This window comes from Pituophis catenifer, unplaced genomic scaffold (genome assembly GCF_029215685.1).
Source record: "Pituophis catenifer annectens isolate HBS135680 unplaced genomic scaffold, rPitCat1.0.hap2 SCAF_3, whole genome shotgun sequence".
Taxonomy (NCBI): domain Eukaryota; kingdom Metazoa; phylum Chordata; class Lepidosauria; order Squamata; family Colubridae; genus Pituophis; species Pituophis catenifer.
This window is the reverse complement of record NW_027256883.1, coordinates 139,793,509-139,807,754: the sequence shown is the minus strand read 5'-3', so window position 1 is coordinate 139,807,754 and position 14,246 is coordinate 139,793,509.

Below are 14,246 nucleotides of genomic sequence, written 5' to 3'. Positions count from 1 at the left end.
AACAATTTCATCTCCCCCCAGGAAGAAAAACTGACTGTAATGCCAGTTTATATATTTTTTTCATAGGTCAGAAAAAAATAGATGTGCTAAAAATTCTGCATTTTAAAGATTCTCATTCAATTCTAGTGTATTCTAGCAGAAAAATTGGGTTACATTCTTGTACTCTTCAACTACAACTACAAGAACTTTTAAAATTAAAGCATTGAATTAAAATGGAGCATTGGACTGAATTCTTGTAATTTATCAATTTACTGGCTACTTCAATTGCTTGAACAAGTTCTTAGCACATGTGCAAAAACATATTGTTTCAAACTCATAGTCTGAATTAAATTGTTTTATTTGCTCTTTTGCTCTAGTATTCTAAATTATATACCCATAACTTTATTCCTGGGCTTGTCTTAATTATTTTTGTTTCATGTTGGCTTCCCTTTGTGTACTATTGCTGAGCCCAAACCAAATTATTCAGATCAGACACCCAAGATATAAGAAAATGAACACACACGCACACACACACACACACATCGGGGTGGATTCTACTTACCTTTACTACCAGTTTGCAATGGGATTGTGTGTGCGCGCTTGCTTCGCTTGTGCGCGTGCCTTGCTTCTGTGCATGCGCAGATCGCCGATGACAACATCCGGGGTGGTGGGCAGGGCCTCCCGTCGGTTTTACTACCGGTTCTTGCAAACCGGTCCAAACCGGGAACAACCCACCACTCACACACACACACACACACACACACACTCACACACACACACACACCAGAGCAGAAATAATATCGGCCTATCAGGACATTTTTTTTTAAGAAAAAGAATCTTTATATAGAGTCCCATGTTTTTAACAATTCAACATTAATCTTAATGTATATTAACCTACTGCTAGTAACAATACTTTAAGAGAGTTGTACTTTTTAAAATAAAAGGATGAAACATCCTCTGAAGATAAGTATCTAATGGTGTGATTCCAGCTACGTTTGTGAACATTTAATTCTACTGGATGCAGTAAGACTTGCTTCCAAATAGATGCATTTGAAGGTAAGTCCCGCTGGACTCAATGGGATTTCTTTCTGAGTAGACAAGAATAGGTTTGCTCTACATGCTATTAACATATTTGCTAAAAGAAGCATTTTTCTGAATTAAAAAAAGGCAAATAGCCTTTGCCTCTTAGACAGAAGTCCTAGTTAAGTACAAATGTGTAATAATTTTAAAAGATAACCATTTTAATGATAAAATATTCAACTATACTTTGGACCTTCTATACAAGTCTGCACAAATATATCTTTTGACTTGAAAGATTTGAATAAATGTGGCCTGTTTAACCCATTTGGTGCACTGTGTGTGTGAGAGAGAGTGTGAGCGTTTCATTATATGAAAAATATCTGAGCACTTTACAATAAAGAAGTTACAGATAAATGTGGAATAATAGAGCATGAATAGCTCAACTACATTTTGGGTAAAATATTAAACAATGCCTAAGCAGAAAAGGACATAACAATCTTCAGTTCCCTATTGGGCATGAAACCTTTGAAATTCTTTCTCCTTCATAATGCTCCAAGTGAGATCAAAAGTGATTTAAAAAAAAAATCCCAATTAGGCTTTGTTCTAGTGTACTATTTTGAAAACAAGAAGCTTGATCGAAAAGCAGTCTGTGTTAGATACCAAGTACTTTTCATTCATCTATCTAAAGAAGTCCCTGGTTGCTTGTAAAATGCTCCATATAATTACAGTAACTGCAGGATTTTGTTTTTTGTTTTTTTTAAAAAAGTAGTTTATACACTGACTGTCTTGTGAACAGACATTTCATTTTAAAAATCTTACCTCTGAAAAAGAATATATGTAGTTTACAGTCCCAACCTTCTCTAGATAAAAATAAGGGCTGGTTGTTAGCTGCAATGACTCCTAAAAGAGGACTTCAGTGATATTGTTAGAAATTCCTTCTGGTATTCAGAGAGATAAATTGCAATCCAATTTGATTCTTCAGGACTATTCCCTCAAATGTTTGTCAATGTTATGGCATGGTATGGTGAGGGTACTAATGGCATAAGAAAGTTGCCTACAGGAAAGTAGTAGTAGTAAGGGTTTGATTAAGCCATAGTTGTTGTTATGTATGTATCTATTTTGTGCGGGAAATTCAAATGTACAGTGAATCCTGATTGGTTCTCGGTCGCCCCTGAAAAGTATATAAAGAGGGCTGTTGCCTGTGTTCCTTTGCTGAAGTCTCATCCTGAATTAAAGAGCTGTTGTTACTAGCCTGCTTGTGCCTCTCGTTATTCCCGCGCTACAACAGTTGTTGTTTTACCTTTACTAAATCAAGCTTATCTGACTTAATGCTTATGAATTCAAGGGGGAGAAAATAGAGAACCATGGACTATCTCTGGCTAATATCATCCTCTTCAAATGATTCAGGCAGGTGTTCTAAATCCCCATTCTTGGTTGGTTTCATTGCTTTCAGAAATATCTTTCAAGAAGCTGCATATGCATTAACAGAACTGGACAAATGTTCTCTGTATGCTAAGGTCAGAGGAAACAAACCAGGCTAAATTAAACCCACTGACTTCACTAGAAATTCTGCACAAAAGCACCCGTCTCTAGCTAAACCTATACATTTTTAGCTCAAGCTCATTCACAGCCTTTGAGGTTTTCCACCATTATACTTCTCTTGGCTTCTTTCACTTTTGGAGACAAAAGCCATATTAGAACATATGAAGCGTTTAGACCAGGGGTCTGCAAACTTAAACACTCAAAGAGCCATTTGGACCCATTTCCTACAGAAAAGAAAACACCGGGAGCCACAAAACCCTTCCTATGCCTGACTATTTCTTGATCGGCCACAAAACTAGCATATGTAGTTGAATTAAATGTTCTGTTTTCTTCTGAAACTTTTCTTTTCTTGGATTTATCCATGGTTGGCCTACCGGGGGTTGAAAAGCTCAATAAATCACATGCCGGCGGGTGTAGCACATTGGTGGTTATGATGCATATTTTGAGTGTCAGGGAGCTGCAGCAGAGGAGTGAAAGAGTCACATGTGGCTCCAGAGCCACAGGTTTCTGACCTCTGGTTTAGACCATCATATAAGAAGAACAGATACAGGTTCATTCAGACTACAAATGGCCCCAAATGGTATCATCCCTGGAAATCTCTGGTCCCCTTGGTTCCGGAAGTGAAAACTATTGAAATGAGTATAGTAAAAAATACATTGGGCACAATCAGACTGAAAAAAAGAAAGGGGACACACATTGGAAGAAACTCTACTAGCGTAAAAAGAATTATAAACTAGAGGGTTTTTTGTGTGTGTGTGTGTTGCCTTGCTGTTTATAAGAATAAACAAACCATAGTTGCTTGTTCATGGCTAAAACTTATGGAATAATATTATGACAAAATGGAAACTAAAGCTATAAATCTGAAGTTTGTTTCTTTCTGCTTACCAGAGCTCTGCCCTTTATAATGGATCGTATCATAGAACAAGAAAGAAAATGTGTATCAAATAGCTGGTAATTGTTTCTGATGCTGTAAAAGGAAAATGAAACCTAGATATGTATCCTCCATAAATTACTGGGAGGGCAGCATAGCTATCCTTTCTATTCAAAGGAAAGATCCCTGATTTCTGTCATATTTGTCAGTGTTTATTTTCCATACAGCAGAAGCATCTGTTTGGTACAGCTAAAATGTCATAAAATTTATGCCCTAAACCCTTTTTGTTCCCTATTACTTCTATGTTTAAATCAGAGCATGGCAAGTTGTAATTCAGAGAAAGAAGAATCTATCTGCTTATCAACAATCAGGTATGGAGGCAAAGAGAACCATTTTCAGAATATTTATTGAGTTTTTATTTAGTTTTTAACAACTCAATGCTCCTGATAGACCCATAAATCTCTCAGAGGAATGCAAACTGCATCTGTTAATTGATCACATATTGAATATAACTGGTATACATCAGCTCATCAACAGATTTCCATTTGATCATAAGGGGGAAAAAAAAAACCAGCATGATTTCCCAGTATCTTGCAGCTGATTTTTAAATTTTATATTACTAGTATCAATTTCCATTAAGAGTATTAAGGTTGCAATCCTATACCTCCAAACCTGGAAAGAACTCCAATAAACAAATATTGGGCTGTTAGAATTAGATGCATAGTGAAGTTTATCCAACTTAATTTATTCAAATGAGGATCTAACTATATGTTAAGTTGAATTCTGTGGGAAAGAAATGTTAGTTTTTAATACACAGAGAGAGAGAGTATATATATTCCATTGAACAGCTATATGAGCTATAGGTATTTATTACATTGAATATATTAAGTTCAAAGGAAAGACATTTAACTATTTTGTTTTAAATAAATCTTGGTAGGAAATATTGCCACCTATACATGTAGCTGTTAATTATATTTGTGCTTGGCTGAAAAGTCTTCTGCATTTTAAAAAACATTTTCTTGCATTTTGATTGGAAAGAATCTTTCACCCCATTTCAAATCTGGGTAAAATTATGAATCAATGTTTCTCAACCTCAGCTACTTCAAGACATGTAGATTTCAGCTCCCAGAATTCCCCAGTCATCTGAGGGATTCTGCAAGTTGAAATCTACACCTCTTAAACTGGCTGAGATTGAGACTGTTTTTAATGAACTCTTTTAACGTGGTGCTATTGCAGCTCCTTTAGTTATAAAGTGATCATGAGTTGTCACCTTATATCCTGTCTTTCATTATACAGTCATCTCTACTGTGGTTTACTGCTTCTCTCTGTTCAGTTAAACCTCAAGGGGAGACACTGTGAAATAATCTGCCCCATGGAACTTTTTTTCCTATTTGAAAGCAGACACAGCCGTTATGGTCGAAGGAAGGAAGATGTGAAACAATAAAACGGGGGGGGGGTAGGAAACACGGTCAAGAAAAAAAGATTTAAAGAAATGCTAAAGCCCCTTTCACAACCAAAATGATGTTTCCATAAACTGGAAGACAACTTTGATATAGTAATAATCAACACATCAATAAAAGGTCTTTTTTCAAGCCCAAAGTATCAGTTTAATATAATGGCTTCCCAGCTAAAAGTTTCATCTGGGCAATGAGCATAAAGCTGGTGGATGACCCCACAATGATTGAAAAACTGCAGTGAAATAATGATTTGATGCAGCCTTTGGATGAGACAAATACACTAAACTGCGGCTAAGTGGATAAGCAACAAAGCACTCGAACATACTTTTCTTCCTTGACATCCGAGGTTTAAGAAATAAAGGTTATAAAATGCTCATCGTATAAATGAAATAAAATTAACATTATCAAAAAAAAAAAAAAGTCTTGAGTGTCCTCCATTAAGCCAGGGGCAAGAATTGCTTTGATGAACAGTAAGTTAAGAGAAATAGGTAGCTGACAAAAGAATAGAATCAGATATTGCCTTTGCAAATGCTGGCAGTCTTCGACATAACGACCACCATTGAGGACAGAATTTCTTTAAATTTTTAAGCAAGGTGGTTGTTAAGTTAATCACACCCAATTTTATGACATTTTTTTCACCGTGGTTGTTAAGCAAACTATTGCAGAGGTCAAGGGAATTGTATATCGTTAAGCAAATCCAACTTTCCAGACGCCAGCTGGATCCAGGGAAGCTACAACTGTTGTAAATAAATGCCAGTTTCCAAGCACACTAATTTTGACCATGTGACCTTAAGGGTTAGGGTTAGGGTTAGGGTGTCGGTTTTGCAAGGGCAAGGACTGGTTGTAAGTCAATTTTTTTCAGTGTGGTTGTAGCAATAGCACTTAGACTTATATACAGTGCTTTACAGCCCTCTCTAAGCAGTTTACAGAGTCAGCATATTGTCCCCCAACAATCTGGATCCTCATTTTACCCACCTCGGAAGGATGGATGGCTAAGTCAACTTTGAGCCTGCTGAGAATTGAGCTCCTGAAGTGAGCAGTGAGTTAGCCTGAAGTACTGCATTCTTCAGGCAACCACTGTGCCGACTTAAAGTTGTAAGTTTAAATGGTCACTAAAAGAATGATTGTAAATCAATTACTATCTGTAATGTCATTGTGCACAGTAAGAAGAAATAATAAGTAAAAAAAAATAGTCATGCATATAAGTGATTTTGCATAGAGAGCATCTAATAAATGTGTCCAGATTAAGATGGAGAACTGAAGGTATAATAGTAAATGTTTTATGGATTGTGTGTGTATGTGTGCCATTAATAGCTATTTCAAGTATCGGGGGATTATTCTAAGACAGGTATTTCAAGTTTGGGGACTTGAAAATATTTATGCATTAACATCAAGACAAAACGATCTCTTGTCATATCACTATCTCTTTAACTTCCTAGGAGTGGGCCTATCTGTATCTAGGAGTGGGCCTCCTGTTCCTAGGAGTGGGCCTATCCCCTATCTCTGGGGAGTTTACATAGGTTTTATCAGTATAATTGTCATGGCTATTCCTCTCTTCTAAAACCAGACAATTTTTTTGCATTTCATCAACTAAAGGAAGTGGGGTAACTATAACCTCCCACTTTCTGCAGTGAGAATCTGTTAAGGATTCAGAGGGGGGGGGAGAGCGGGAGAGAGAGAGAGAGAGAGAGAGAGAGGGAGGGAGGGGCTTTCATTTCCCTCTCAAGAGCAAAATCTGCAATATAGGCAGGTATTGTAGTCATAGTGCTGAATAGTTCGACAGTGCACTGTTCCCTGCAAAACAGTAATACATTAATGATTGTGTTGTGCTTCAGTAAACTCTCAGATTTCCGGATATTTGGACAGCAGAAAAATTCCTTTCATATAATTCATTTTACTTGAAGGGAAGATACGTATCGTTCTCCAAAAGTATTAGAGGAAAAATAATAAGGAGAATAATGTACTAGAAAAAAATCTCTTTACTGCTTACCTAGATATGGCAGTAATAGGTAGTTGAAGTGGTAGTAGTTAGTAGTAGTGACCGAGAAAGAGACAGCATTGCTATGTGATGAGAAACGTAATTTCCATTTCTGGTAATTAATAAGAGAATTAGGATCTATGGAATATATAATATGCCTGTAAGAATCAGCCCTGACTGTCTTTGAATTATTGACGAGATTCACAAAGAGTACAATTCAATTCAAGCTTGAAATTTGGAATTGGAAGTAACTTGATTCAAGGCAGGTCACTTGAAGACTTGATTAAAAAAAAAGTCTTGTCCTTAAGCCAGTAGAAAATCTAAAATTTGTTACTACCAGTTCTGCGGTCATGACTTGGTGGTGGTGAGGGGGGGGTAATGTGACTGGGTGGACATGGCCAACTTTTTTTTTTTTTACTTTTAAAACCATTTTTTCTACAACCTCTTCGGTGAAGACGTGGTAAAAAAAATGCTTTAAAAAGCCTCTGACAATCCCAGCTGAATTGCCTGATCAGCAGAGGCTTTTTTTCTTTTAAAAGCCTCTGCCAATCAGACAACTCTGCTGGGATCGTCAGAGGCTTTTAAAAGCATTTTTTCTACAACCTCTTTGGCTGAAGAGGTTGTAGAAAAAATGCTTTTAAAAGCCTCTGACGATCCCAGCTGAGCCACGCAATCATCAGAGGCTTTTTTTTTTTTTTTACTTTTAAAAGCATTTTTTCTGCCTAAGAGGTTGTAGGAAAAAATGCTTTTAAAAATAATTTTAAAAAGCCTCTGACGATCGCACGGCTCAGCTAGGGGGCAGGAATTTTTGCTACCGGTTCTCCAAACTACCCACCTCTATCGCTACCGGATCGGGTGATCCGGTCCGAACCAGGAGCATTTCAACCCTGCTTTAAACTATAATGGAAAAACAACTCCCTCCCCTCCCTCCCTCTCCTCTCTCAAAAGGGAGTGAAGAAAGTTACTCTCCACGAAACCAGTCCCTGGTGCCAGTGGTGAAATCCAATTTTTTTTACTACCGGTTCTGTGGGCATGGCTTGGTGGGTGTGGTGTGGCTTGGTGGGCGTGGCTTGGTGGGTGTGGCAGGGGAAGAATACTGCAAAATCTCTATTCCCACCCCACTCTGGGGGCAGCCAGAAGTAGTATTTGCCAGTTCTCCAAACTACTTAAAATTTCCGCTACCGGTTCTCCAGAATCAGTCAGAACCTGCTGGATTTCACCCCTGCCTGGTGCCCAAAAGATTGGAGGCCACTGTTTTAGAAAACATTAACCTTTTGATATTTAAATTGGACACCCCTATACATTTTATATGCACAGTACGTATCAATGTGACATATACCATTTTTTCATATACCATCTTCTTCAGGGTAGAGATTAAAAGGATGAAGAAAGGACAGCAAACGCTCCAAATTATTCAGCAAACAGCCAATAAAGATTGGCTGAACTGATGCAGAATGTATCCTACTGCCAATTAAAAATACAAACATTCACTAACTCTTCTGCAAAGTAAGCTCCCAACTTTTTTGTTGATTTACTTTTATGTAGTGGTATGTTTCCTGTAAGCTATGGGTTTTCTGGATGATTGGCATGCTTATTCCCCCTTAGAAAGGATCTTTTTGCTCTTGATCAAGTGTCAGTTTAGGCATGTCCTAATCCCAAATTTATCCTACTTGATCAGGACCTGGAAAACTGGCCACTGATTTGCATTTGTGGGCTTTTGTATAATTCTAATGGTTCTGGATGCAACTTGGCTTAGAGAGTGCCATAAAGCACTATGAAATAATATCTAAATCTAAATGCTATTGCTATTGCTAATATAATAAATACAGTCATGGCCTTACTTAATAAACACTTAAACAAGTTCTGGGCCCCAGCTAAACAAAGAGTATCTGTATAAACATGCAGGCAAACAATGGAGAAAAATCAGAAATGGCATTTCTTCTGCCTTGCCACCCTGCCCATTTTTTATATTAGTAAAATTTTGGACTAGTCAGTACAAGCCTCATAGTCACTGAGTCTTTGTCGGGAGAGACTTGTTCCAATCATGCAAAATTGAAAAGGAGAACAACCTGGAGCCCATATTCACAATGCTAAGAAAGAGGACCAGCGGGAAGTCTAATATTCCATTAGCGCAGAAAAGAGCAAAGTTAAAGTTTATAGCCAACCAAATTAAGAAGCTGAGAGTGAAGAAATGAGTGAAGTTCAAAGCAATTTTAGACCCACCAGCCAAAAGAGCTCTGATAGAATTTAATGAGATAATAAAATTCAGCTCACTGTCACTTAGTGTTTCCCACATATGGAACTGAAGTGTTCTTCATGTATGAGATTGAAGTTGCAATGTTGTATATTGTCTGTATCAATCCCAGGAGCAGTAGAAAGCCACTGAATTTGTAAAGCACTTTGAAGCCACCTGATTCAATTTCCTGCTTTGAAACAAGTCTTCCTGAAAATGCGTTATGAATCTGCTTCAATGGAATAATCTGATCGAAGCATTGTTGAATTGGAGTACTCTTTCAAAGCTCTGCATAAACTAATATATCACTGCTGTGATTCCTTGGATTTTTAAATATTGCCTCAAGGGATAACTATAAATATTGATGTAAATGTTCTTGAAAGCATGAATAATATCTTCTTCAGTGTGCTATTTTGTAAGAAAACCCTAAATTCGAGATAAATTTTAAATCTATGTAATTTTTAAAAATTCTTTTCAACCTAACAGAAGGTTGGGACTAATTACATACAGTAAGAGGGTCAGGACTCTGTTGGCTCTTCCAGAAGGAGGATAATGCTCCAAAAACTGCATAAAAGTAAAGGTAAAGGTTCCCCTCGCACATATGTACTAGTTGTTCCCGACTCTAGGGGGCGGTGCTCATCTCTGTTTCAAAGCCGAAGAGCCAGTGCTGTCCAAAGACGTCTCCATAGTCATGTTGTTGGCATGACTAAAAGAAAGTTTGAATGTGCTGAACCTGGTGAGGGCTGCAAAGAAAAAAAAAATCCATAAAAAATCCTCCTGTGTTGCTTTATGGCAGAGAAGTTGGGCCATGACTCATGATGCTGTTGATTGCTCCATTGTAAGCCCTCTGCCTCTCTCTCACTGCCCTCTCAATCACATAACCCAGATTCTCCCTTATCATTCTTTAAACTCTTTATCATCCTTCAAATCAAATTTGGTACTCAGCGATTTTCATAAGAAACACCCAAGCTCTTTTTTTTTTTGATATCATCTTGAAATGGTTTGCCACCACTATCATCCAGGAATTTATTTCAACTTTCCAGCCTAGACTACAACCCAGTACTTCTCAGGTGACCCCACACAAGAACTAATAAAGATCAACCTTTATATGGATGAGAGGATGTTGTAGATGACTACAACATCCAGAAAAGCTGTGTTATTTTTTCTGTTGAGGTTCAAGACAATGCAAATTGCCTCATCAAGATCCACATCCAGTAGCTGGGCAAGGTACTATACTTTCACATACATATAAAAAGCTAGGTTTTAAAGAATACAGAATAATAGAGTTTGAAGGGACCTTTGAGGTCTTCTACCCCAACCCCCTGCTCAAGCAGCAGACCCTATACATTTCAGATAAGTGGCTGTCCAGTCTCTTCTTAAAAACTTCCAAGTAATGAAGCACACACAACTTCTGAAGGCAAGCCATTCCACTGGTTAATTGTTCTCACTGTTAGGAAGTTTCTCCTTAGCTCTACTATGCTTCTCTCCTTGATTAGTTTCCATCCATTGTTTCTTGTCTTGTCTTCTGATGCTTTGGAAAATAGGTTGATCCATTCTTCTTTGTGGCAACCCGTCAAATATTGGAACACTGCTATCATATTGCCCCTAGTCCTTCTTTTCTCTAGATTAGTGATGTGACGCCTCTCCCGCACGAGCTGCACTGGCTCCCGGTGGTCTTCCGGGTGCGCTTCAAGGTTTTGGTTACCACCTTTAGAGCGCTCCATGGCTTAGGACCAGGATATCTACGAGACCGCCTTCTGCCACCAGTAGCCTCTCACAGACCAGTACGCTCCCATAGAGAGGGGCTCCTCAGGGTGCCGTCGGTCAAACAGTGTCGACTGGCGGTCCCCAGGGGGAGAGCCTTCTCTGTGGGGGCACTTGCCATCTGGAACGAGCTCCCCCCGGAGATACAGCGAATCCTGGATCTGCGTGCTTTCCACCGTGCCCTTAAAACTTTCCTTTTCCAGCAGGCTGGCCTGGCCTAACCTCTTTTTTTAAATTGTTTTAAATTTTAAATTTGTCTTATAAATTGGGGTGTTTTAAATTTGTTTTCGGGCCATGGTATTTAATATATTTTAAATGGTTTTTAACATTTGTACTATATGTATTTTATCTTGGCTGTTCACCTCCCTGAGTCCTTCGGGAGTAGGGCGGTATATAAATTTAATAAATAAAAAATAAAAAAATAAAGTGATATCCAATTCCTGCAACCTTTTTTCATATGTTTTAGTCTCCAGGTTCTTAATCATCTTAGTTGCTCTTCTCTACACTCCTTCCAAAATCCCAACATGTTTTTTTATAATGTGGTGATCAAAACTCACAGTATTCCAGGTGTGGTCTTACTAAGGTTTTATATAACAGTACCAATACTTCACATGATCTTGATTTTATCCTTCTGTTTATACAACCAAGGATTGCATTGGCTGTTTTGGCTGCTGCCGCACACTACTCGCTCATATTTAAGTGATTGACCACTAGGACTGCAAAATCCCTGTCGCAATGACTGCTTATATGGGGAAACGTTTTCCTATGCAGAGAAGCTGGCTATGGAAAGGACTGGAGGAGGCATTTGGAGAAAAGGAAGCCCAGAAAAGTAAGTTATTTACTTTGCTTCTTGTAGACAAGAGGCTTGGTGTGGGGAAAACTAGGTTGCTTATAAGCAGATTCAAGAAGTGCTTTGCTCATTGAAATAAAGTACTATTTTGAAGCCTTGAATGGTGGATATGGCTGCCAGTGTCTGTTTGGATCTACCAACCTCTAGACCAGGAGTGGTCTACCCTTGCACACGTGTTGCCACGATACCCAAGTTAAATGGTTAAATTTCTGGCCATTTGAGCAGAGTTTGAGTGTGGTTCTAAAAGGTATGGGATTAATTCACCTCCTAGCAGTCTCTTGCTCTGATTCCTACCTTAAAACACTGAGATATGTTGACACAATTATGTCATACATCAAACACATTCTAGGACTGTACCCCCAGAAGAGGTAAAATAAAATCTAGCTTAGTCTCCCTCAAGTGAAACTCAGTTCATGATAGCTAACAGGATATGGACAAGTTGTTTTTTTTTGGCTATGATACAAAAGTGGTTTGCCATTGCTGTAATTTACTGTGTTTTGCATCTTCTTTGTTTGTACCTCTGCATTTCCTGGTAGCTTTCCATTTAAGTACTGGTCATAACATGCTACACTATGTTTTTACAAGAATAAACAGCATCAGCTAGATGCTGTCATTTGCTCTGACATACACTATAGATGCACATCTAGAAGAACTGCATTTCTCATAGTTCCTGACAGAGTACATTGCACCTACCTCTGTACTTTTTAAGACCATTACTCCAAGCCCAGGTCCTTTGCCCAGCTCCATCACTATCCCTGTATGAACTGGTATTTCAGTTCTCATTTGCAAGCAGCATGATTCATATAGGGCCTGGTGGCTCAGCAGACTAATAGCATTGTGATTAACACCAGCTGTCTGCAATTAAAGTAAGTTCGAATCTTGCCAGGCTCAAGGTTGACTTAGCCTTCCATCCTTTCTAAGGTAGGTAAATTGAGGACCCAGTTTGTGGGGGCAATAAGCTGACTTTGTATAAATATACAAAAGTATGAAGGCTATTGCTTAATGCATTATAAGCCACCCTGAGTCTCCGGAGAAGGGCAACATATAAATCAAATTTAAAATATATATATATACAGACCAGGGGTTTCCAAACTTGGCAACTTTAAGACTTGTGGACTTCAGCTCCCAGAATTTCTCGGCCAAGCTTTAAATCCATGTTTGCAGACACACACACACACACACACACACACACACACACCGATATACATAATATAGAAATCCATTAATCTTTCGAAACTAATTTTGGCGTGGGTTTCTAGAGCCTTTGGTGAGAACATAGAAACACAGCAGTAGAGGGATTTTCCTGGAGTGCAAATGAATTCACCTGTGATAGGCCTATAAGATCTGGACCATGAACACTGTCATTTGGGTGGGGTATGGGTTCTATTGTTTGTTCAAGAGAGAAGTGACTCAATTGTTCTGACTGACTTTGCAATGGGGAAATGGTAAGTTATTTGACAGAGGAGGAGGCATATCGGAAATCAAGAGTGAGAGCTGGAGTTATGCTTTAAGAAATGTCAGCATGTCTCACGCCAGGGGGCTAGATTAAATACAGGGGTATAGTAGCATTAGCAGGTATGGGAATAACAAAGATGTGTAAATACAGCTTTTAACTGTGGGTGTAACTGAATAGTGTGGGAAGAACTATGCCTGGCTCTACCTTACCAGCAAGTGGTGTTAATTTTTCAATTCTTTGACAGCCCCAATAATCTAGTGGGTTGGAGAGCAAGAATTTAAAATGATATATCATGAAAAGAATTAACTGCTATTTAAAAGGGATACTCTTAAGAGTTGAACTCACTTATGTGCTATACATTATAACCCTGCCTTCAGAGCTACATTAGCTTAAAACTCGAAATGTAATTCTTTTGCTCTAGGAAAATGAATTGAGTCATTTCCTACGTCTCTGAGTACCCTGATCTAGGCTTTTAAGAAACTAAAATTGACCTCCTCGTGCCCTTTGGATGTCTGTTTGAAATGTGAGGCATGAACTTGTAGAAAAGGTGACAGCTGCGAAACGGATTGTCTTTCATTTGTCATCCCCAATGGGTGCATTTCTGCTGATTTCGAGAAGGAACTGTGAAATGTTGTGGGGTTGGTTTGTCTAATTTCATTTATTTTTTCACTTTTGGCCTCCTCGCAAGTTTTTAAATAGGATTGGGTAATCCTTTGGAGCAGTAGGGGGCAGTGCAGAGCTATAGAGTGGAGGACCTCATGAATCGACCTCTGGAAAACTTCAAGGGAAATAATATAGAAGGAAGACTTCTTGCAAGGAGCCTTGAGTACACTCTGTTCGCTCATATTGTTCTTCATCCTATTGCTAATGAGAGTGGAGAGGGCTGATATTAGTTTGATTATTACTGTTCTTCCTTATTTTCCTTGATCCCCTCCTCCCTTCATTGAAACTACAGCCTTTCCAATTTTGTCCCACCTTCTTTCTTTCTCAGCTGCTGCCGATCTTTTAAAGTCCCTTGTTGGCACAGAAATCTTTATATTGGTATGAAGGACAAAGTAAGCTGAAAAGACTCGAGGCTTCATATGCAAATAATTTT